This window comes from Schistocerca serialis, chromosome 3, assembly GCF_023864345.2.
Source record: "Schistocerca serialis cubense isolate TAMUIC-IGC-003099 chromosome 3, iqSchSeri2.2, whole genome shotgun sequence".
NCBI classification, from domain to species: Eukaryota; Metazoa; Arthropoda; class Insecta; order Orthoptera; family Acrididae; genus Schistocerca; species Schistocerca serialis.
The window spans coordinates 117,963,462-117,986,869 of record NC_064640.1 but is presented as its reverse complement, the minus strand read 5'-3'; the positions used below and the strand labels follow the sequence as shown (position 1 = coordinate 117,986,869).

Genomic DNA, 23,408 nt, shown 5'->3' with positions numbered 1-23,408 from the left:
ACCTATACTCGATGTTAACAAATTTCTCTTCTTCAGAAATACTTTCCTTGCCATTGCCAGTCTACATTTTATATCCTCTCTACTTCGACCATCATCAGTTATTTTGCTCCCCAAATAACAGAACTCCTTTACTACTTTAAGTGTCTCATTTCCTAATCTAATTCCCTCAGCATCACCCGACTTAATTCGACTACATTCCATTATCCTTGTTTTGCTTTTGTTGATGTTCATCTTACATCCTTCTTTCAAGACACTATCCATTCCGTTCAACTGCTCTTCCAAGTCCTTCGCTGTCTCTGACAGAATTACAATGTCATCGGCGAACCTCAAAGTTTTTATTTCTTCTCCATGGATTTTAATACCTACTCCGAATTTTTCTTTTGTTTCCTTTACTGCTTGCTCAATATATAGATTGAAGCACATCGAGGAGAGGCTGCAACCCTGTCTCACTCCCTTCCCAACCACTACTTCCTTTTGATGTCCCTCGACTCTTATAACTGCCATCTGGTTTCTGTACAAATTGTAAACAGCTTTTCACTCCCTGTATTTTACCCCTGCCACCTTCAGAATTTGAAAGAGAGTATTCCAGTCAACATTGTCAAAAGCTTTCTCTAAGTCTACAAATGCACGGAACGTGGGTTTGCCTTTCCTTAATCTAGCTTCTAAGATAAGTCGTAGGGTCAGTATTGCCTCACGTGTTCCAATATTTCTACGGAATCCAAACTGATCTTCCCCGAGGTCGGCTTCTACTAGTTTTTCCATTCGTCTGTAAAGAATTCGTGTTAGTATTTTGCAGCCGTGGCTTATTAAACTGATAGTTCGGTAATTTTCACATCTGTCAACACCTGCTTTCTTTGGGATTGGAATTATTATATTCTTCTTGAAGTCTGAGGGTATTTCGCCTGTCTCATACATCTTGCTCACCAGATGGTAGAGTTTTGTCAGGACTGGCTCTCCCAAGGCTGTCAGTAGTTCTAATGGAATGTTGTCTACTCCCGGAGCTTTGTTGCGACTCAGGTCTTTCAGTGCTCTGTCAAACTATTCGCGCAGTATCGTATCTCCCATTTCATCTTCATCTACATCCTCTTCCATTTCCATAATATTGTCCTCAAGAACATCGCCCTTGTATAGACCCTCTATATACTCCTTCCACCTTTCTGCTTTCCCTTCCTTGCTTAGAACTGGGTTTCCATCTGAGCTCTTGATATTAATGCAAGTGGTTCTCTTTTCTCCAAAGGTCTCTTTAATTTTCCTGTAGGCAGTATCTATCTTACCCCTAGTGAGATAAGCCTCTACATCCGTACATTTGTCCTCTAGCCATCCCTGCTTAGCCATTTTGCACTTCCTGTCGATCTCATTTTTGAGACGTTTGTATTCCTTTTTACCTGCTTCATTTACTGCATTTTTATATTTTCTCCTTTCATCAATTAAATTCAATATTTCTTCTGTTACCCAAGGATTTCTAGTAGCCCTCGTCTTTTTACCTACTTGTTCCTCTGCTGCCTCCACCACTTCATCCCTCAAAGCTACCCATTCTTTTTCTACTGTATTTCTTTCCCCCACTCCTGTCAATTGTTCCCTTATGCTCTCCCCGAAACTCTGTACAACCTCTGGTTCTTTCAGTTTATCCAGGTCCCATCTCCTTAAATTCCCACGTTTTTGCAGTTTCTTCAGTTTTAATCTACAGTTCATAACCAATAGATTGTGGTCAGAGTCCACATCTGCCCCTGGAAATGTCTTACAATTTAAAACCTGGTTCCTAAATCTCTGTCTTACCATTATATAATCTATCTGAAACCTGTCATTATCTCCAGGCTTCTTCCATGTATACAATCTTCTTTTATGATTCTTGAACCAAGTGTTAGCTATGATTAGGTTATGCTCTGTGCAAAATTCTACCAGGCGGCTTCCTCTTTCATTCCTTACCCCCCATCCATATTCACCTACTACGTTTCCTTCTCTCCATTTTCCTACTGACGAATTCCAGTCACCCATGACTATTAAATTTTCATCTCCCTTCACTATCTGAATAATTTCTTTTATTTCATCACACATTTCTTCAATTTCTTCGTCATCTGCAGAGCTAGTTGGCATATAAACTTGTACTACTGTGGTAGGCGTGGACATCGTATCTATCTTGCCCACAATAATGCGTTCACTATGCTGCTTGTAGTAGTCTTCGCGCCTTCCTATTTTCCTATTCATTATTAAACCTACTCCTGCATTACCCCTATTTGATTTTGTGTTTATAACCCTGTAGTAACCTGACCAGAAGTCTTGTTCCTCCTGCCACCGAACTTCACTAATTCCCACTATATCTAACTTTAACCTATCCATTTCCCTTTTTAAATTTTCTAACCTACCTGCCCGATTAAGGGATCTGACATTCCACGCTCCGATCCGTAGAACGCCAGTTTCCTTTCTCCTGATAACGACATCCTCTCGAGTAGTCCCCGCCCGGAGATCCGAATGGGGGACTATTTTACCTCTGGAATGTTTTACCCAAGAGGACGCCATCATCATTTAACCATACAGTAAAGCTGCATGCCCTCGGGAAAAATTACAGCCGTTCGCAGTACCAGCACAGCAAGGCCGTTTTGGTTAGTGTTACAAGGCCAGATCAGTCAATCATCCAGACTTTTGCCCCTGCACTACTGAAAAGGCTGCTGCCCCTCTTCAGGAACCACACGTTTGTCTGGCCTCTCAACAGATACCCCTCCGTTGTGGTTGCACCTACGGTACGGCTATCCGTATCGCTGAGGCACGCAAGCCTCCCCACCAACGGCAAGGTCCATGGTTCATGGGGGGAGGGATCAGTATATACAGATATCTTTAAAAAGTTCCCCTTTATCTGTACGTATTGATCACTTGATAATCGCTAGAGAGCTGAGAACAGGTGATTGTGGCGAACTAATAAATACAACTTAATTAAGGAAAAATGACATCGCTTAACAATTTCGCAAAGGTCTGTGGACTCCGATTCGAAGATATTGTCAATAAACTACTTGGTTACTGCACGCTGAGTCATCTCTCCGTATCGGCCAGATGCCAAGTGATACACTTTTTTTCCGCCATTGGAATCCAGTTCGCTTAACTCCGATGGAACGCTACCGAGTCACCGCGTTTTATAGACGTATGAGGTCCGAGATGGAATGAGTATTTTTAGCAGAAACGGCTGCACATTGCAGGTCTGATAATGAGTTTCCCGAGAAAGTTGATTGTCGGTATGCGACATCATAAAGCATTAAAGACTTCCAGCCAGCTTTCGTTCGCGTCGTCTTAGCTATAGTAGCTTTGTAACAGCTGGCGTTCATGCTGTTGAGAGGGGGGAGAGCGCGACAGTTATAAGTTCGCTGCACGTTGAGTTTTGATGTTCTACAGCTACACTCCACAAACCCACTTAGAGTGTGTAGCAGAAGGTAATTTATGTAGAACATCACTTCCCCCCTTTCATGGTCCAGTCGCAATGATGCGCGAATACAGTGATTGTTGGTAGGCCCCCGTGTGAGCTTGAATCTCTCTAATTTTATCTTCATGATCTTTTCGTGAGGTAGGCGTTGGAAGAAGCTACACATTAGTTCTTATAGGAATGTAAGTTCTTTGGGTCGTAACAGTAAACCACACCGCGATGCAAAACGCTTAATTTGTAGAGTCTTTCGCTGGAATTGGCGGAGCGTTTCCGTGACTCTGGCGCATACTGAACGAACCGTGACGAAACACGCTGCTCTTCTTTGGATCCTCTCTACTTCCTGTTATAAGCCCCTTTTTTAAGCGTCTTCTTCGTGTATGGACTATACTTCCTGAGGATCCTTCCAAGAAATTGATCTGGCCTCTCTCTCCTAGGTTAATTTTATATGGTCGTTCCACGTTGAAACGCTTCGTGCAGTCCCAAATTTTAATGGGTGTGACTGTTTCCATTGAGAGTTCAAAATCGAGAAATTAAAAAATGGTTTTTCCGCTTATGTATGCACAATATGGTACATATGTTTGTTTATGTTGAGAGTCAACTGCCGAATCCTGCACCAAGCACTGATCCTATGCACCTCTTTGTGCATTTCATTAACATTTTCTAGCCTTGTGACTTCTCTGTTTATAACATCATCCGCGAACAACCTCGTGGAACTTTCGATGTTCTCCACTAGTTAATGTATACAACGTGTTCAGAAACTATTGATTCAAATTAATATTGAAGATAGACAACATCAAAACACACACATTTAGCTGTGGTACATATGGTCTCTGATGGCAGCTTCTGATGTTAGGGATGATTTACACAGAAGGCAGTTTAGCATTCTAATTACAGCAGTGGCAGTCACAGGAACGGCTCGAATGCACGACTATTGGCCTATATGCATGCAGTGCATCGTCGGACCATTGACTGTCGTGTCTGAAGATCCCTGGCATGTTCGCAATGGTACCAGCAGCGACGGCAGTTCTAGCGACGAGGTCTTCTGTTTCCACAGCAGTTTCATGTTACTACGCAAACTGCTTCATATCTTCCCCCCCCCCCCCCCCCCTCTCCGCTCAGATGAAGAAATCCAGACACATGAGGTCAGGTGACCTGGGAGACCAGGCCACCTCTGGCGACCCATAGATTCCCGAAGGTGGCTCTTAGATGATCTTCACAGCACACAGTAATGCTGAAGTGGACTGGTACCCCGATCGTGCTGGAAGTGCATCCTTTGTATAGCATTCAGAGGTACATCCTCCAGCAGTTCTGGCAACACATTTCCCGTACACAGAGCAGTTTAAAATGTCAGTACACATTCTCAGTCGGTGACGATGACAACAGTTTTATTCAGCACCACTAACAAATAGTTCCCAAGCATTACAAGTTGACTTCAGAGACCATATGTTATTTATCGAAATATATTTGTTTTTGTGTTGCACAGATAGTTTCGGAACACCCTGTATATCTTATAACACTCCCTAGCGGTCCGCTCGAAGTTACTTTTACGTCCGATGATTTCTCTCCGTTAAGAAAAACATGCAGTATTTTGTTTGCTAGGAACTCCCCAGTCCAATCTGAACGCTGATCTGATACTGAGTACGCTCGTATTTTGTTCATTAGGCAACACTGCGGAACTGATCGAGCGCCTTCCTTAAGTCAAGGTACACGCCAACACCACCTGGGATCGGATATTTAGGCCTACTATCTTTTGGGTCTCGTGGACCAACAGAGCGAGCTGGGTTTCAGTCTCTAATTGTTCGCGGAATCCGACCCTTCTTGAAAACTGGGATAACTTGTCCATTCTGTCAATCAGTGGGAACGCTTCTCTCCTTCAGTGCTCTTCGATAGATTTATCTTAGTCTAGAATCCTATAGGTACTTGTATGTCAACATAGGCAGTCAACTTTCTTCTGTTGGGAGATTTTAGTTGATTGCCTATCCCACGGTGATTTATTTCGATATCAGTCATTTTGACATTCGTGTGACGATTGAAAGGATGAACCACAGTACGGTTTTCGTTAGTGAAACGATATTCGAAAAAGGACATTAGTATTTCGTCCTTCTGTATTTCATTCTTCCTTTCGATGTCATTTATGGCCACTGAGATTTTGGACGGTTGGCTTTGATTCCTCCACTGACCTAGCATAGGACCACAATTTCTTAGGACTTTGTCAGATTTGTAGATATTCATTCGAATGTAAAATTTCAAGCATGGTTTCCAGTACGCTAATTTTGGCTACTTCAGTTTATGTTCGTACAGATTATTGCACTCCCCAGAGAGAGGAGGCGGGAAATGCAGATGGTAATAGCGTGTCTGTTCCTTAGTTTAGTCAGTAATGGTCTAAAAGCAGCAGAATGTCAGTTTTTAGTGGTGAGCGGTGTTCGCACGCTTTTGGAACAGTGCCACGGAAGGCCTGGAACCGGTTCGGAATAGCAACCACGCAGTACATCTACTGTGTAGCTATGGAACAAAGTGGCGTAGCACTACGGTATGAGCTCCCTTTTGGGGAGAACTGCGACATCAATTCACGGCCTGGCTTCATTTCGTTCATAATTAAAAATTGGAAACTGTACCCTCTATAAAGTCTGGTAGTGACACGTACGCACTTAGAATGGGAGGCAGTGACAAAGATTTTCCGAAAAGTCGCTAAGACAGCCCACAAGTAAGAAAGAGTCATTGGATGTACTAGTAAAGAACACGCCCGAACTTTCCGATTCAGTGACCGTAGAGACAGGAATCGGCGACCACTTGTGTCCACGAAATGTTAAGAAAGGTTGAAATGTCCTTTAGTTTATGAAATGCGGTAGGAAAACAATTAGGATGTTAACAGTCAGCAACATCATTTAGCTCTGGGAAGAAGCACATACAGGATCTCTCTCAAAAATTCGTACGTATTTTATGCCATGTAATAGATATGACACTACGGAAGATGGTGACAGATGGGGAAGATCTCATCACTGTTTAATAACAGTATTAGGAAACTACTACGAAAGCAGGTTTAAACAAAGCCATTCCCTTGCGGAAAAAACGGAAGCTGAACGAAATGAGGACAAACAATTAATGGCAGCTATGCGCCAAGCGTTCAGTAAATTCAAAAATTTATATTTTCTGTTCGGTTCTTGAAAACGGATAAAAGTTTTGATCCTAGCAGACAGAAATCCGTTATACGTGTTTTCTTTTAGGTCTCTCTTCCGTAGCCGTAGTTTTACATGTACCGGTAATATGAGATATATTCCGTCTTTGCGACTGGAGTAAGTCTTATTTAGACAAGATGCGTTTTTATTTATTTTGAAGCGTTTTCAGTGATTTCTGTAAAAATTGTGGTTTTTCTTGCAGATTTGTTTGACGAGATCATAAAGAGACCTCATGTTTTAAATTACTATTACTGATTGTTTTAAAGGCTCCTACTTTACTATCTAACTTTCTTTTACATACGGGTGGTCCAGTTTGTCACACTGAGCTTCATTGACATAGAACATATTATCGTTCCCCTGTTTCATAAATCCACATTCACCTCGTGTACTTTGTTTTGATTGCGCGGAAAGGATCATCTTTTGTTTTATTTTTGTGGGTTTGGTAGCGTCTGCTATTCCTCTGTGTATCTTAAGGCTGATATATATATATGGGGGGGGGAGGGGGGGGGGGCGCTCAACACATGTGATACCCATATACCCCACTTTATCACCTTAGCCAGTGTATGCAAATGGCGCGCACAATGCTCGTGTGATTGCATTCCACAATTTGTGCCACTTCGCATGTCTTTTGAAAAAAAATGGTTCAAATGGCTCTGAGCACTATGGGACTCAACTTCTGAGGTCATCAGTCCCCTAGAACTTAGAACTACTTAAACCCAACTAACCTAAGGACATCACACACATCCATCCCCGAGGCAGGATTCGAACCTGCGACCGTAGCGGTCTCGCGGTTCCAGGCTGTAGCGCCTAGAACCGCACGGCCACTCCGCCACGTCTTTTCGCTAGGATTTTTGTGAAAGAACTGTTTTAGGAAGTTTTCATCAAAAAGAGGTCTTCCAGAACCTGGTTAGTAACACAAGTCAGATTTTCTTCCTCGATAACGAGAAAACCATTTCCTTGTAGTCCGCTCAGCAATACTTCCTTCCAGTACACACCACAAATTCGCCTCCTGGCTTCTATTAAAATCGGAAGAGTAAAATGTGTCAGACGTGTTCATTCTACTCTACCTCAAATTCCATTCTGATTAGCCTTGAAAACTGCCAAAACGAACTGTCAAGAACATGAAAGATCTGTTCGCAAATAAATCAAACTCCAAATTGAAGACAAACCATTGAATTACTGGAAACAATCTTCACAATGCAGTGGCGCCAACCTACTGAAGAACGGTACGGACTTACGCACCGACTCAGTAAATGACGAGGTGGACACCACCTGTAGTCTTATGAAGCTGTTCGTAGACGGCTTGGTTATGTGCAGGGATTTGACATCGTCAGATACTTGTAACGAAATGTAGAGAGACCTGCAAATGATCAGCGTCTGGTGCAAAGATTGGTAGCTGACACTGCATCTAACTGACCCCCCCCCATGAACCATGGACCTTGCCGTTGGTGGGGAGGCTTGCGTGCCTCAGCGATACAGATAGCCGTACCGTAGGTGCAACCACAACGGAGGGGTATCTGTTGAGAGGCCAGACAAACGTGTGGTTCCTGAAGAGGGGCAGCAGCCTTTTCAGTAGTTGCAAGGGCAACAGCCTGGATGATTGACTGATCTGGCCTTGTAACAATAACCAATACGGCCTTGCCCTGCTGGTACTGCGAACGGCTGAAAGCAAGGGGAAACTACAGCCGTAATTTTTCCCGAGGGCATGCAGCTTTACTGTATGATTACATGATGATGGCGTCCTCTTGGGTAAAATATTCCGGAGGTAAAATAGTCCCCCATTCGGATCTCCGGGCGGGGACTACTCAAGAGGATGTCGTTATCAGGAGAAAGAAAACTGGCGTTCTACGGATCGGAGCGTGGAATGTCAGATCCCTTAATCGGGCAGGTAGGTTAGAAAATTTAAAAAGGGAAATGGATAGGTTGAAGTTAGATATAGTGGGAATTAGTGAAGTTCGGTGGCAGGAGGAACAAGACTTCTGGTCAGGTGACTACAGGGTTATAAACACAAAATCAAATAGGGGTAATGCAGGAGTAGGTTTAATAATGAATAGGAAAATAGGAATGCGGGTAAGCTACTACAAACAGCATAGTGAACGCATTATTGTGGCCAAGATAGATACGAAGCCCACACCTACTACAGTAGTACAAGTTTATATGCCAACTAGCTCTGCAGATGACGAAGAAATTGAAGAAATGTATGATGAAATAAAAGAAATTATTCAGATTGTGAAGGGAGACGAAAATTTAATAGTCATGGGTGACTGGAATTCGAGTGTAGGAAAAGGGAGAGAAGGAAACATAGTAGGTGAATATGGATTGGGGGACAGAAATGAAAGAGGAAGCCGCCTGGTAGAATTTTGCACAGAGCACAACATAATCATAACTAACACTTGGTTTAAGAATCATGAAAGAAGGTTGTATACATGGAAGAACCCTGGAGATACTAAAAGGTATCAGATAGATTATATAATGGTAAGACAGAGATTTAGGAACCAGGTTTTAAATTGTAAGACATTTCCAGGGGCAGATGTGGACTCTGACCACAATCTATTGGTTATGACCTGTAGATTAAAACTGAAGAAACTGCAAAAAGGTGGGAATTTAAGGAGATGGGACCTGGATAAACTAAAAGAACCAGAGGTTGTACAGAGATTCAGGGAGAGCATAAGGGAACAATTGACAGGAATGGGGGAAATAAATACAGTAGAAGAAGAATGGGTAGCTTTGAGGGATGAAGTAGTGAAGGCAGCAGAGGATCAAGTAGGTAAAAAGACGAGGGCTAGTAGAAATCCTTGGGTAACAGAAGAAATATTGAATTTAATTGATGAAAGGAGAAAATACAAAAATGCAGTAAGTGAAACAGGCAAAAAGGAATACAAACGTCTCAAAAATGAGATCGACAGGAAGTGCAAAATGGCTAAGCAGGGATGGCTAGAGGACAAATGTAAGGATGTAGAGGCCTATCTCACTAGGGGTAAGATAGATACCGCCTACAGGAAAATTAAAGAGACCTTTGGAGATAAGAGAACGACTTGTATGAGTATCAAGAGCTCAGATGGAAACCCAGTTCTAAGCAAAGAAGGGAAAGCAGAAAGGTGGAAGGAGTATATAGAGGGTCTATACAAGGGGGATGTACTTGAGGACAATATTATGGAAATGGAAGAGGATGTAGATGAAGATGAAATGGGAGATACGATACTGCGTGAAGAGTTTGACAGAGCACTGAAAGACCTGAGTCGAAACAAGGCCCCCGGAGTAGACAATATTCCATTGGAACTACTGACGGCCGTGGGAGAGCCAGTCCTGACAAAACTCTACCATCTGGTGAGCAAGATGTATGAAACAGGCGAAATACCCTCAGACTTCAAGAAGAATATAATAATTCCAATCCCAAAGAAAGCAGGTGTTGACAGATGTGAAAATTACCGAACTATCAGCTTAATAAGTCACAGCTGCAAAATACTAACACGAATTCTTTACAGACGAATCGAAAAACTAGTAGAAGCCAACCTCGGGGAAGATCAGTTTGGATTCCGTAGAAACACTGGAACACGTGAGGCAATACTGACCTTACGACTTATCTTAGAAGAAAGGTTAAGGATAGGCAAACCTACATTTCTAGCATTTGTAGACTTAGAGAAAGCTTTTGACAATGTTGACTGGAATACTCTCTTTCAAATTCTGAAGGTGGCAGGGGTAAAATACAGGGAGCGAAAGGCTATTTACAATTTGTACAGAAACCAGATGGCAGTTATAAGAGTCGAGGGACATGAAAGGGAAGCAGTGGTTGGGAAGGGAGTAAGACAGGGTTGTAGCCTCTCCCCGATGTTGTTCAATCTGTATATTGAGCAAGCAGTAAAGGAAACAAAAGAAAAATTCGGGGTAGGTATTAAAATTCATGGAGAAGAAATAAAAACTTTGAGGTTCGCCGATGACATTGTAATTCTGTCAGAGACAGCAAAGGACTTGGAAGAGCAGTTGAATGGAATGGACAGTGTCTTGAAAGGAGGATATAAGATGAACATCAACAAAAGCAAAACAAGGATAATGGAATGTAGTCTAATTAAGTCAGGTGATGCTGAGGGAATTAGATTAGGAAAAGAGGCACTTAAAGTAGTAAAGGAGTTTTGCTATTTGGGGAGCAAAATAACTGATGATGGTCGAAGTAGAGAGGATATAAAATGTAGGCTGGCAATGGCAAGGAAAGCGTTTCTGAAGAAGAGAAATTTGTTAACATCCAGTATTGATTTAAGTGTCAGGAAGACATTTCTGAAAGTATTCGTATGGAGTGTAGCCATGTATGGAAGTGAAACATGGACGATAAATAGTTTGGACAAGAAGAGAATAGAAGCTTTCGAAATGTGGTGCTACAGAAGAATGCTGAAGATTAGATGGGTAGATCACATAACTAATGAGGAAGTATTGAATAGGATTGGGGAGAAGAGAAGTTTGTGGCACAACTTGACCAGAAGAAGGGATCGGTTGGTAGGACATGTTCTGAGGCATCAAGGGATCACAAATTTAGTATTGGAGGGCAGCGTGGAGGGTAAAAATCGTAGAGGGAGACCAAGAGATGAATACACTAAGCAGATTCAGAAGGATGTAGGTTGCAGTAGGTACTGGGAGATGAAAAAGCTTGCACAGGATAGAGTAGCATGGAGAGCTGCATCAAACCAGTCTCAGGACTGAAGACCACAACAACAACAACTGCATCTAACTGAAAGTAATGCGACGAGCGGAAATTGGCGAAAAAGATTCCATATCACTTTACTACTAGATCGGCTATAAGTCGCAAGAATCATTCACAAATTTTAAGTGTTTGGAACCCTTTGTCCCGAGCGATTTAAGGACGAACGGCGACGTGAAACTAACCCTGCGAAAGGCAAATGCGTCACAGATTTATTGGAAGAATTCTCAGCAAATGCAATTCACGCACGAGAAGTCGCTTACTAGACTTCTGTTCGAACAATTCTTGAGTATTGATTGTCAGTGAGAGACCTTTACTAAAGTGAATAACGGAAGACTGAGGAAATATTTGACGAAAACCTGCGCTATTAGTCAGGTTTTCTTTAGTCAGCGTGAATGTTTCATAATGATTAGTCAGTTGCGGTGGGAGATGTTCGAAAAGAGACGATGTACACGCATAAAAATTCAAAGATCACGTTTCAAAGTGATTAAAATGATTATAAAAGTCACGCGATGATGATGATCATGGTGTTAAAATTTGCAAAATCCCTCAAAGGAATATTATTGGGTGGGGGGGGGGGGAGGGGTGAATGAAACTGATGCACTGTGTACCCTTGTACCCTCCACCATACACCTTACAGTTATTTGCTTAGTAACAAATGTAGATGGTTCTCGTGAACGCATACTTCGATCATCATACTACACAAAGAACGTGGCTGAATTGAATTTTGGGTAAAGGAAAAACGTAAACTGCTTTAATGGCTGCAGCAATCTTTCAGTATCTTGATCGGGATCACAGGGCTAAAAATACTGGCAACACGACATAAACAGAAATTTGACCTATCGTCGCATATTATGAAAGTCCCCAGTCACATTTTTCTGTCTTTATGTGAAGGCTAATCTCAGGAGCCACTGTAGGGATTTTGGTACGGTTTTCACTGATAGTCTGATTAACGAGGAATTTTTGTGTGTGCAATTTACTGCCGCTACGGCTGATAAGACGTGCATGCATGTCCAAAGGAACATTGCGTCGTTGTTCTTAACAACACAGGCACTGGAATATCGTATTTATCCGCCGATATCAGGGAGCGACTTTCAATTAAAATGTCTTCTCCTGTACGAGAATTACATTGTGTGTGTAAGAGTGCAGGTTGTGACGCTGGAACGACATGTGACTGTTTGGGTATGGCTGTGAGTCGTGTACGGATAGCCAAATCGAAGGCTACAACTCGCGTAAAGCGGGAAATCCACGTTCGTGTCCCAGTCCGACAAAAATTTTCATTGTCGTCATTCCCTTATACGGCTGATGGATAGTCGTATTCGTAGCTGCGAATACATTTCATGCATAAAACAGGTCTTGCCGTGTGCGCCCTCAGTTGCAGCTGAGTACTAGGCAGTGTGCCACACTTTTATGTAAGGCTGCCTGAGCACACAGCACGACGAATATTACATTTGCAGTGATGTCTCACTTCAGTGTCACTTTGTGAGGAGTAAGTGTGGTGTGGCCTTGTTCAGGTATTCCTTTTTTGAGCGACGACAATTGCTTTATGACCTGTGTAACTGAACCTAAACAATCTTATAGCCAGCCTTTGTGTTGAGGCTGGAGGTTGCCTCTTCCCATCCTGCGGATGGTTGTCTTGGCGTGAGGAGTAATGGTTCTTGGCTGTTCCACATTCACCGATATTCCATACCGTTGCTCGCACGAACATTCAATTGATTTTCATAAATCACCCTTTTGCAACTACATTTAGGATCCACGCAAAGCACGAACTTGTGCTGCTTGGTGTGGGACATCCTTAAACCAGGACTGAAGCCGCCTACCGCAGTGGTTACTGAAGAGACAGAGTATTCCAGATTTACTGAGATACACAATGTGCGTCACTCCTGAATATGTAGTTAACATATTGCTTTACATTTTGAATTAGCATTGCAACTAGTATGGAAATACTAACATGGATGTCTAAGCCCTAGGGGAACGCTTTTGACCATGCCTTGTTTTTCATTGACGGTAAATGATGCAGAATTGCATACGCTCTTGAGACTACTGGAGCCGACGAGACATAATCTGCAGTGAAGTTGCAATTTACTTTAGCACCAACTGACGAATCAGGTACTTCTTCAGAAATCTGCTTACTAAATTATCGAGTTAGGTAGGCGGGGGGGATTCTAATGTGTGTTCAGGATTTCTGGCGCACCCACACATTTATGACATTATTTTAGCATATTATTTATTTCATTCGTTCAAATTGCTCTGAGCACTATGGGACTTAACTTCTGAGGTCATCAGTCCCCTAGAACTTAGGTTAGTTGGGTTTAAGTAGAGGTCCATGCCCTAGGCAGGATTCGAACCTGAGACGGTAGCGGTCGCGCTGTTCCAGACTGTGGCGCCTAGAACCGCTCGACCACTCCGGCCGGCTTCATTCGTTCCTTTGAAAGTATGTATTACAATATGAAGTATTTAGAACATTTCTTGAATCGAAGAGTTGCGATTATCATTTGGATAGTTTCCTTCTTACTTCCCTTGTAGCTCAAAAAAGACATCTGCAACGCAAATGTATAGTGAATATCAAAAAAGTAGCCGATTGCGGTGAACTCTTAGTACATTAAGAACCGACAGTTGCTCTTGCCGGTTCCACTGGTGATTTCAGCGCAGTAAATCTGGAAACTTAAGAGGGGAAACGAATTTCGCCCCATTCAATATTCCATCAGTTTTAAATGTAAATAGAGGTATTGTTGTATCTAGTGTGATAGCCAACACCAGCATTCGGAGGTCGGGATTCGTCTTGTATTTGACACATACGACTCAACATGTTGACCTAGGGGCTCTCAGAACTAATGAGGCTTGCAAGATGTATACATGGGTTTTGTCTACCCCTCTACGCATCTGGAACTGTCAGATAAGGCGACGGTAGCGGTTCGTGATTTTACCGAAAGTGATGTGGCTTAACCAAAACCGCTCTCAACTTCGTAATAATTAATATATTATTGTATTACGATTATTCGCTACTAATGAAATGGATAGATAACTGCCGGCCGAAGTGGCCGTGCGGTTCTAGGCGCTGCAGTCTGGAACCGCGAGACCGCTACGGTCGCAGGTTCGAATGCTGCCTCGGCCATGGACGTGTGTGATGTCCTTAGGTTAGTTAGGTTTAACTAGTTCTAAGTTCTAGGGGACTAATGACCTCAGAAGTTGAGTCCCATAGTGCTCAGAGCCATTTGAACCATTTGATAGATAACTGTGGTAAACAGAGAATGTTTGAGAACACTCAGAGTCCTAGTTTTCAACGGTTTCACTGTAACCACCAGAAGTAAAGGTCGATGCAGTTCCTTATCTGAGGTCATGTTTGGTTCCTTTCCCGATCCTTTTCAGCGCTACCAAGCTCCCCCTATCTTCAGTGTCCATGCTATGTTTTGACGCTAGGTAAGAACTTACTGTTGTAGCATGTAAGTTATACTATTAACTTAAGGGATTGCATTTTGGTTTCTATTTTATATATGGCACAACACGTAGATGTTTAAAAAAAAAAGTTGTTTGTGGGGGGGTCGGGGCGGGGCGTGCGAAAGGTGCTAGAGTTTTTCCCATCAACACGGAGAAAAATGGCAATGTGGTAAGACAACGGACTCGCATACATCAGCCGAGTAGTTCGAATCATGGTCCTGTGACGCCAGGTAATTTTTTTTATAGTTACTCTAAAATTACAAGTGGGAACCGGCATGGCATAACGAAACCACTTGACACTTTATTCGTATATTCTTGTTCCGATCGAGTGAAACCTTCTTATCTCTATCCATACGACGTTAACTCTAAAAGGAATAACAGGACCTAACAATAGTAGAACACTTACCAGAATGTTGCAGTCCTGTGAGTGTTCACCTTTTGAATTTTCCACAGTGTACTGTCACGTAGCCGTTCTGGATAGAATTTGCGGACGAAAGTCACACTTAAGCCGTCGCGATAATACAAGTGCCCAAGGAAAGCAGCAGTTAACACACATGCTCAGTATTGCATAGAAGCTGCGTAGAATTGTCTCGAGAAGAGTGGTGCAATTGTCGAAGATGTGGATGTATTCTGTTGAGTCTCAGCTTGTTCCGTATTATGACCGCTGCCGCGTGCAGTGCAAGGCCTTCGTCTGTTAAGTAAGTCGGCTCCCTTGGCTCGATCCGTCCCCACACGTAGCGGCGGCAGCAGGATATGAACTATTTCGCTGCCATACGAAGCAGTAGATCACGCCTTCCTCATCTTGCATTAACTAGCGCACAGGCTGAACGTAGTGGTCGTCTTCAAAAATTTCCGAATTTATTGACTTAATGTATCACCCTCCTTCGGAGTATCACTAGAAATTTGGCATGGTTATCCATTGCAACGGCTGTCGTTCTTTTTTCGTTAATTTTGATCGTTTCTTTTTTCGTGTATCATCATAGCGTTATGATTAGTCGTCTGAACAGCTTTCGTTTTCGATCATTTTCTAATTTTTTCGTTTATAAAACAACCTATGTATGTGCATTTTTGAACATAGTTACCGTAGGGGAGAAGTTTTGCTCTCCATTCCCGGTCTGCGAACTTCTTAACATGTAAATATCTTCATATTTAGATACAAACGAGTCTTGATTTGTTTCTTAAATAACTGTATTGCAGTCAGCTACTTTCATACAGATGGGCGAAAATTTCTCAGTGTGTTTTCTACACCTACGTTGATACTCCTACCGTTTATTAAGGTATCTTCCTATGCCCGTATGTGTGTCTTCATTTTTCTGTTGCTTAGTTGTCTGTATCGATTAGCAGTGTGTAATCACATGTAGTAGTTTTGTCCTTTTATTGGCTTCATTTTTTTTTTTTAATCTTCACAGTTACAAGCTGATAAGCTAGAACAGACCATACAGTTCAGATTTTCGTGAATATTAATAAATGTATTTACTGAAAACTTATACCTGGTATTTACTAAAAAAGGTGTACAATAAGAAAATGCTAAGTGTTCGTCATTTCTTTGAGATGAATGAATGTAGGTGGAAACACGATAGATCCCATTTCATCCAGCGGCAGCATTCTCCATACGGGAGAACTTCTATATCTACGTAACTACTATGAAATTCACACTACGTGCCTGACAGGGGGTGTGTCGAACCGATCCCACTCTTATTTCTCTACCGTTCCACTCTTGAACAGCGCATGGGAAAAACGTCGAACACTTAAGTCCTTCTGTGCTAGCCCTGATTTCTCTTATTTTAGTACAATGAGAATTTCTCCCTTTGTAGGTGGATGTCAACTAAATATTTTCCCTTTCGGGGGAGAACATTGGAGCTTGAAATTTCCTGAAGAGATCTCGCCGCATTGAAAAATGTCTTTGTTTCAGTGATTTCCACCCCAACTCGCGTGTCATATCCGTGACATTCTCTCCCCTATTTTACGACTATACAAAACGAGCTGCCCTTCTTTGAAATTTTTCAGCGTTCACCGTCAGTCCCATCTCGTCAGGATCCCGGACCTCAAAGCAATACTGTAGCAGAGGACGGACAAACGTAATATACGCAGCCTCTTTAGTAGACCTGTTGCATCTCCTAAGTGTTCTGTCAATAAAACGCAGCTTTGGTTTGCTTTCCCCACAACATTTTCAGTATGATCATTCCAATTTTAGTTGTTCGTAACTGTAATTGCTAGATGTTTAGTTGAATTGTGACACTCTTTAGATTTGTGTATAAGCGAAATTTAAAGCATCCTTTTAGTACTCATGTGGATTACTTCGCAATTTTCATTATTTAGGGTCAATTTCCGCTTTTCGCACCATACAAATATCTTGTCTAAATCACTTTGCTATTGATTTTGATCTTCCTGCGACTTGATGTATAGCCGGCGAGTAAAGAGGTCTCCATCGCCACATTACCGTTTCTACATAATTTCACCCTGTCATCGATATTTACCAACACTTTACACTCCAGGCGACCTTTCTCCATCCTTAGACTGTACATTATTAACAGTCCTACGTATATGCTGATCTTACTATTGCATAACTGCGAGATCGTTGTGACTAGTACTGCAGCTCACACGTTCTGGTCGTCCAAGGTTAAGATGCCGAGGGCTCTACTTCACTTTGATCTACATATGCTCTGTAGCAACAGCCAACACAGCAGTTTCGATGTTGAAGGCGTTACTCACTTCGATGTCCAGGAAAAGTAAAATTTATACACCACTGGCTGTAATGATCTGCCTGCCGTGAAATGCGTTGAGAGCTTGTAATGTCCGTCATTTGATCCACTTTGGTATCTTCTCATGACTTTTACTGAGGTAATGGGTTCGGTCAGTTTTCATTATGTCCACTGTGTTCAATTACGTAGCTCATCGGTATATATTAATGTACGGGGGCAAAATGATCGCGAAGGAAATCAATCCTTGGTCGCTTTTATGTAGGTCATATTGTGCATTTTCAGATTCGGGACTTCATTTACACTTGCAGATATGAACCACTCCATGGCTAAAAGCAAAAATCAACCGCTTACTAGTATATGGGGAAGGGTATTTTTCTGTGTGAACTAATTACCGTTGTATTGAGTGAAAAAACAGAAAATTGGCTGTTGATATGAATCTATCTTCATTTCTTGCGTTATGGCTCTTATCCAAAACGCGAGCGGAAGCCAGTGATATGCATTGACACATTTGCTGAAGAATGATTCTCATTAATTTTTTCTCTCCTCTTCATTGATTCTTTTGGTAACTAATTAGAAGCGAACAGTTTTCTACTGTTATTACATGACTCTTATCTTATTGTCTCGGTTGTCGAATCGCTCTGCATCAGCTTGGCTTTGATTACAATCGTCTGTATTTAGATTTGAATATGAGACGTCTCCCAGTGAAAAAGACAAACTAACAATGGAAGGTAGCTAATAAAGGCAGTCTTCTGCTGAAAATCGGGACTGACTTAAATAATCTTATTTGGAAAAATCAGAGTACTACCACTTCACTTACATATTAAGTGACGCATTCCACCAGTGTCTGCAAATGCTGGCACGGTTCTTTATCTGTTCACGGACGAGCCCTTTACTGAAAATTGCGAATGCTGATTTCGAACTTCATCTGTAATACTTATTCATTGTTATAACCTTGAATCACTTACTAGAACAAATCAAGACGTAGGGATCAAAAACAACTTTGAGCGTCACATACCTTCGTTGGTCCATCACCCCTATCACCATCCAGCTCTCTCTCAGCGTGGTCGTTGCAGGACATCGTTTTAATTACAATCAAGAGCGTATATTAAGCATCTGTAGGCGTTCTCTTTAATACTGCGGTTCTACAGCTATCGTCATATCGTTACGACTATGACAAAATGGTGAATGGTGGGCTCCATGTGGTTCCCAAGTCGTGCAGCGACCGTAAACCATAAAATTACCAAACATGCAGCAACCAGTCGCAAAATCATGTTTTATTTATTCACTTTTGCAAATGGATTTCAACTGATAAACAGGCATCATCGGTGCTTTCAACCAATATGTGCCCTAAGTAGTAATACTGTCTTAAGCAGAGGTCACTTTATGTTTGACCTCTGCTTACAGACAGTATTACTACTTAGGGCACATATTGGTTGAAAGCACCGATGATGCCTGTTTATCAGTTGAAATCCATTTGCAAAAGTGAATAAATAAAACATGATTTTGCGACTGGTTGCTGCATATTTGGTAATTTTATGACAAAATGATCAGCCGACTACACCGATCTCAACGCTTCACTGATGCTGCAGTTGTAGTACTATAGTTTATTTCGTAGAGTTATGCGGATCAGTTTGCGTTTATGTAAGGAAGGAAGGAAGGAAGGAAGGAAGGAAGAAAGAAAGAAAGAAAGAAAGACTAGGGCTCAACGTCCTGTCGACAACCTCATTAGAGCTCGGACTGTTTTAAGAATGTGGAAGGAAATCGGACGCGCCCTTTCAAAGTGACCGTCCCGGCATTTGTCTTGAGCGATTCAGGGAAATCCCGGAAAACCTAAATCAGGACAGTCGGACGCGGATTTGATCCGCCGTCCTCCCGAATAAGGCTCCAGTGTGCTAACCACTGCGCTACCTCGCTCGGTGAATTTATGTAAGCTTTCAATGTATTTTGCTGACATTTCGAGAAGAAATTGCAATCTTTATTACTTTTTTTATATTATTAGCAATGATTTTGTGAACGTAGTTCCACTGTTAAACTGGCTTGACTAAACAATGCTATAAATCGGGAACCCACACACTATGTGTTGAATCCAGTAGTATTGATACTACTGGACGAAGAGAAAAAAAAATGTTGTGGATATAGTGAACACCATTTGGGTGGCTGTTGAGTGGAAAATCTTCATGTCGGTCCTTGTGGAAGGAAAACTGTTAAAGATCTGTCTGTCCAGGGAACAGTTGCAAAATTCAGTGATCCACATTGCTTGTGACAACTTAAACTGATGTTTGAAGCGCATCATGAATGAAGCTCTGTTGAACAGACGTCGGCTACTCGTTAATTATTGTCAGTTGACAGTATGTATTTGATGCTCATTGTGTGATGATTGTACGCTTCACGGCTGCTCTGCCAGACCTGCAATATCCGCTGGAAGCTTCTCGGAGGCTGGCAGCGGATTCTCGCGTTTTAGCTCCCCAGGGAGATGACTCAGACAGGGGCTGAGTCTACCCAGCGGAAAGTCTTTGATTCAGAAGTGGTGCGCGCGCCGCTGCTGCTCCCCGCTTGAATATCTGAGGAGCGCTGCAAACCAGCTGTCTCATTCAGTTTCCCTGCGGCAGATCGTTAGGATCTGAAACTAGCAAGTCAGAGGCATGGCAGAAATATCTCAGCCCTGGAATACTTAGTGCCTACTTTGTGAAGTGGTGTGAGGGAAAAATTATGAATTGGAACCGAAGTGCTGAATACAGCAACAGTACACGACCTAGTAGTCACCATGTCATCCCGCTATTAAACATCTAGATCGTTTATATATAAAAAGTCGGTATGCTTAGCTTGATAATATTATTGATGAAACTTCCGGCATGATTAGTACCTCGGCCAATAATACTGTTACACATCCGCTTTGTCGACCTCGAATTTTCAGGAAATGCGGCAATAATTATAAAATTAATAAAATCAAGTTTTCGTTTTGCTACGTGACCAGCTTGACTCGTCGAAGCTTGTTGTCGATGAGGCGATAATCTTTTCAACAGAAGTCGGTAGTGCATATTGCCGAATGATGGGAGAGGAAGGTGACTTTAGAAACTCTAAGGTGCTGGCGTTTTGATTAAAAAGTTCTTACTGGACACCCGATTAAAAAGTTGTTACTGGCAGAAAAGAGAAAAGAGAGGGGTAAGGCAAAATTACGTTTTTTGTAATATGTAGGAGCGTGGCTCAATTTACTTTCGATCGCCCTCATTTAGGTCTTCATCGATAGAAAATTTGAGGGATTCTTTCAGCAACGTTAACATGTGATGGTGGCGGCGGCGGTTATAAAATACGAAATCCAGCGTGTTTATCTCATTTGTTGTGTTTATTGTTGTTACGGTGATGATGAGGAAAAGGATAATGTACTTAGTCGTTCATATTGCGTCACACTGCTGCCCTGACAGAGAACGTTTAAATCGTGAGGAATCCTGTAAGAAACCTTCCCAGCATTCGCTTGAAGTATCCAAGGATTAAATAACACAGGGGATATCATTGATATGAAATGCACGATAGTATAGAGAAATGTTAATGCTTGTTGGAATAAAATACCAGAGTAACATAGTGCCTTTGAGGCGCCTTCTTTGTTACATATTCCTTGAATGTGACGTATATTAGGCGTAAAACGCCAGGAAGTCGATGCAGTAATAAAATAACTTACTTTTAACCGGCAGGCGCGTTTTATCTCTTAATTTCTCATTCAGGTTTCAGTTTACAGAGTATTACAAAAATTTCAAAACTGGAATAGAGTTGAGTCTTTAGTGACGTCCCTGTTGCTAGCACACATCCTTATTAGGTGTCTCGAGAAGTAAAGAAGATTAAAAAGGTTTTCACATTTCAGTGTAAATAACTAAATAATCTAACTAGCATCTACGGATAACACGTCTGATAATCAATCCTCTGAAACGGGAAGTTATCTGGGTGATATAATGTGTGTACTTCTGAAAACCACCAGGTGCTGCCACTGTGGCAAAATATGATAGCTATGTGCCCATGCAATTTGCAACGAATTAGTTGAATGCTAATTTGCTGTGTAATTGTGTGCACATACAATTGGCACAGATCGTAAGTGCGTATATTTTTTTCTGTATGAGTTAAGGTATAAGCACACTCCGACGACAACACCCACTAAAATTAAAATGTTCGAACACGGCACAGTAAAATACGAAATTAGGCCCGCCTCAATACAAGAGCGAATTAAAAAAAAGCCACTGAAAAACAGAAAAATGATCTGGCTACGCCAACTGTGCTTGCAAGCATTAGTGCTGCGTGGTCTTCCTTAACCTGTTGGAGACGTAGCATCGACTTAGGGATTTAAATTACGCATATTTTCTGGCTCGTTTAAGTACTTGGATTAGTCACACAGCTAGATGCGTTTGCGCTCTATGAATTCACGAACCCACAGAATACGTGCCACGTGGAAGTAATCCACCTCTTGTTCTTCCAGAACTTCAATGTTCGATTTCCGCAAAGAGAAGTCGAACATATTGGTCGAGGACTATTAACCGACATTCTTAATTTATCTACATGACGACATACCGTAGCGGAAGACCTTTCCGTGAACCCGAGAAAATTCTGGTCATACGCAAAATCACTAAGGGGGTCGAAGGCTTCTGTCCTGGTTGTCAACCAATATGGGGTGGCAGTCGGAGACAGCAGAAGGAAAGCCGAAGTTTGAAAATTTCACGTTTGAGAAATCATTCATGCAGGAGGATTGTACAGACTGTCGTACAGACTCCCGCATGGAGGACAGAGAAATAGGCACCCGTGGCGTAGAGAAGCAACTGAAAGAGTTGGAAACAAATAAGTCGGCAGATTCAGATATAATCCCAATTCTGTTTTAGAGAATTGGCCAATGATTTTATCGTGAATCTCTCGCCCAGTGCACAGTCCAGAGCGACTGGAAAGAAAAGCGCATGTGACTTCTCTATATAAGGAAGGTAAAAGAACTGACCCGTAAAATTATAGACCAATAATCTTATCATCGGTTCGCTGCAGAATTCTTGAACGTATTCTCAGTTCGAAAATAATACATTTCTGTGAGATAGAAAAGCGTTTGTCCACAGATCAGCACGGATTTAGAAAGCATCGGTCGTGTGAAAGTCAGCTTGCCCTTTTCTCGCACGATAATCCTACAAAAAATGGTTCCCCCTTGAACTTAGAACTATTTAAAACTAACTAACCTAAGGACATCACACACAGCCATGCCCGAGGCAGGATTCGAACCTGCGACCGTAGAGGCCGCGCGGTTTTGGACTGAAACGCCTAGAACCGCTCGGCCACACCGGCCGGCGATAATCCTACAGACCATGGAGATGGATGGCAACAGGCAGATTCCATAAACGTACATTTCTGGAAAGCGTTCGACACGGTACCCCACTACAGACTGTTGACGAAGGTTCGAGAATACATTTTAGGTTCCTAGATATGGAGCATCTGAAAGACTTCGTAATAGGAGCCAGTTCCTTTTCCTTGACGGCGTATATTCGTCAGAGACAACGGTATCGTCATGAGTGCCGCAGGGAAATGATATGGGACCGCTCTCATTCTCTGTATAAATAAATGACCTGACGGACAGGGTAAGCAGCAATTTACGGCTGTTTGCTGATGACGCCGTGGTGCACAGGAAGGTGTCGTCGTTGGGTGACTGTAGGAGGATACAAGGTCACCTAGACAAAGTTTCTAGTTGGCGTGATAAATGTTAACTTGTTCTAAATGTAGAAAACCGTAATTTAATGTGGATGAGTAGAAAAATAATCCTATAACGTTCGACTATAGCGTTATTAGAGTGCTGCTTGTCACAGTCAAATCGATTAAATATCTAGGCATAACCCTGCAAAGCTATATTAAATGTAACGAGCACGCCAGGTTGGTAGTAGGGAAGGCGAATCCTCGACTTTGTTTTATTGGCAGAATTTTGGGAAAGTGTAGCTCATTCATGAAGGATACGGCGTAGATAACGCTACTGCGACCTATTC

At 42.1% G+C, this 23,408-nt stretch overlaps 1 protein-coding gene across 6 annotated transcripts in view; it reads left to right on the top strand.

The window, feature by feature from the left end:
* Window positions 1-23,408, top strand: part of LOC126469805 (formin-binding protein 1-like) — a 364,658-nt gene that overhangs the window by 230,061 nt on the left and 111,189 nt on the right. The gene's annotated exons all lie outside the window — the stretch shown is intronic.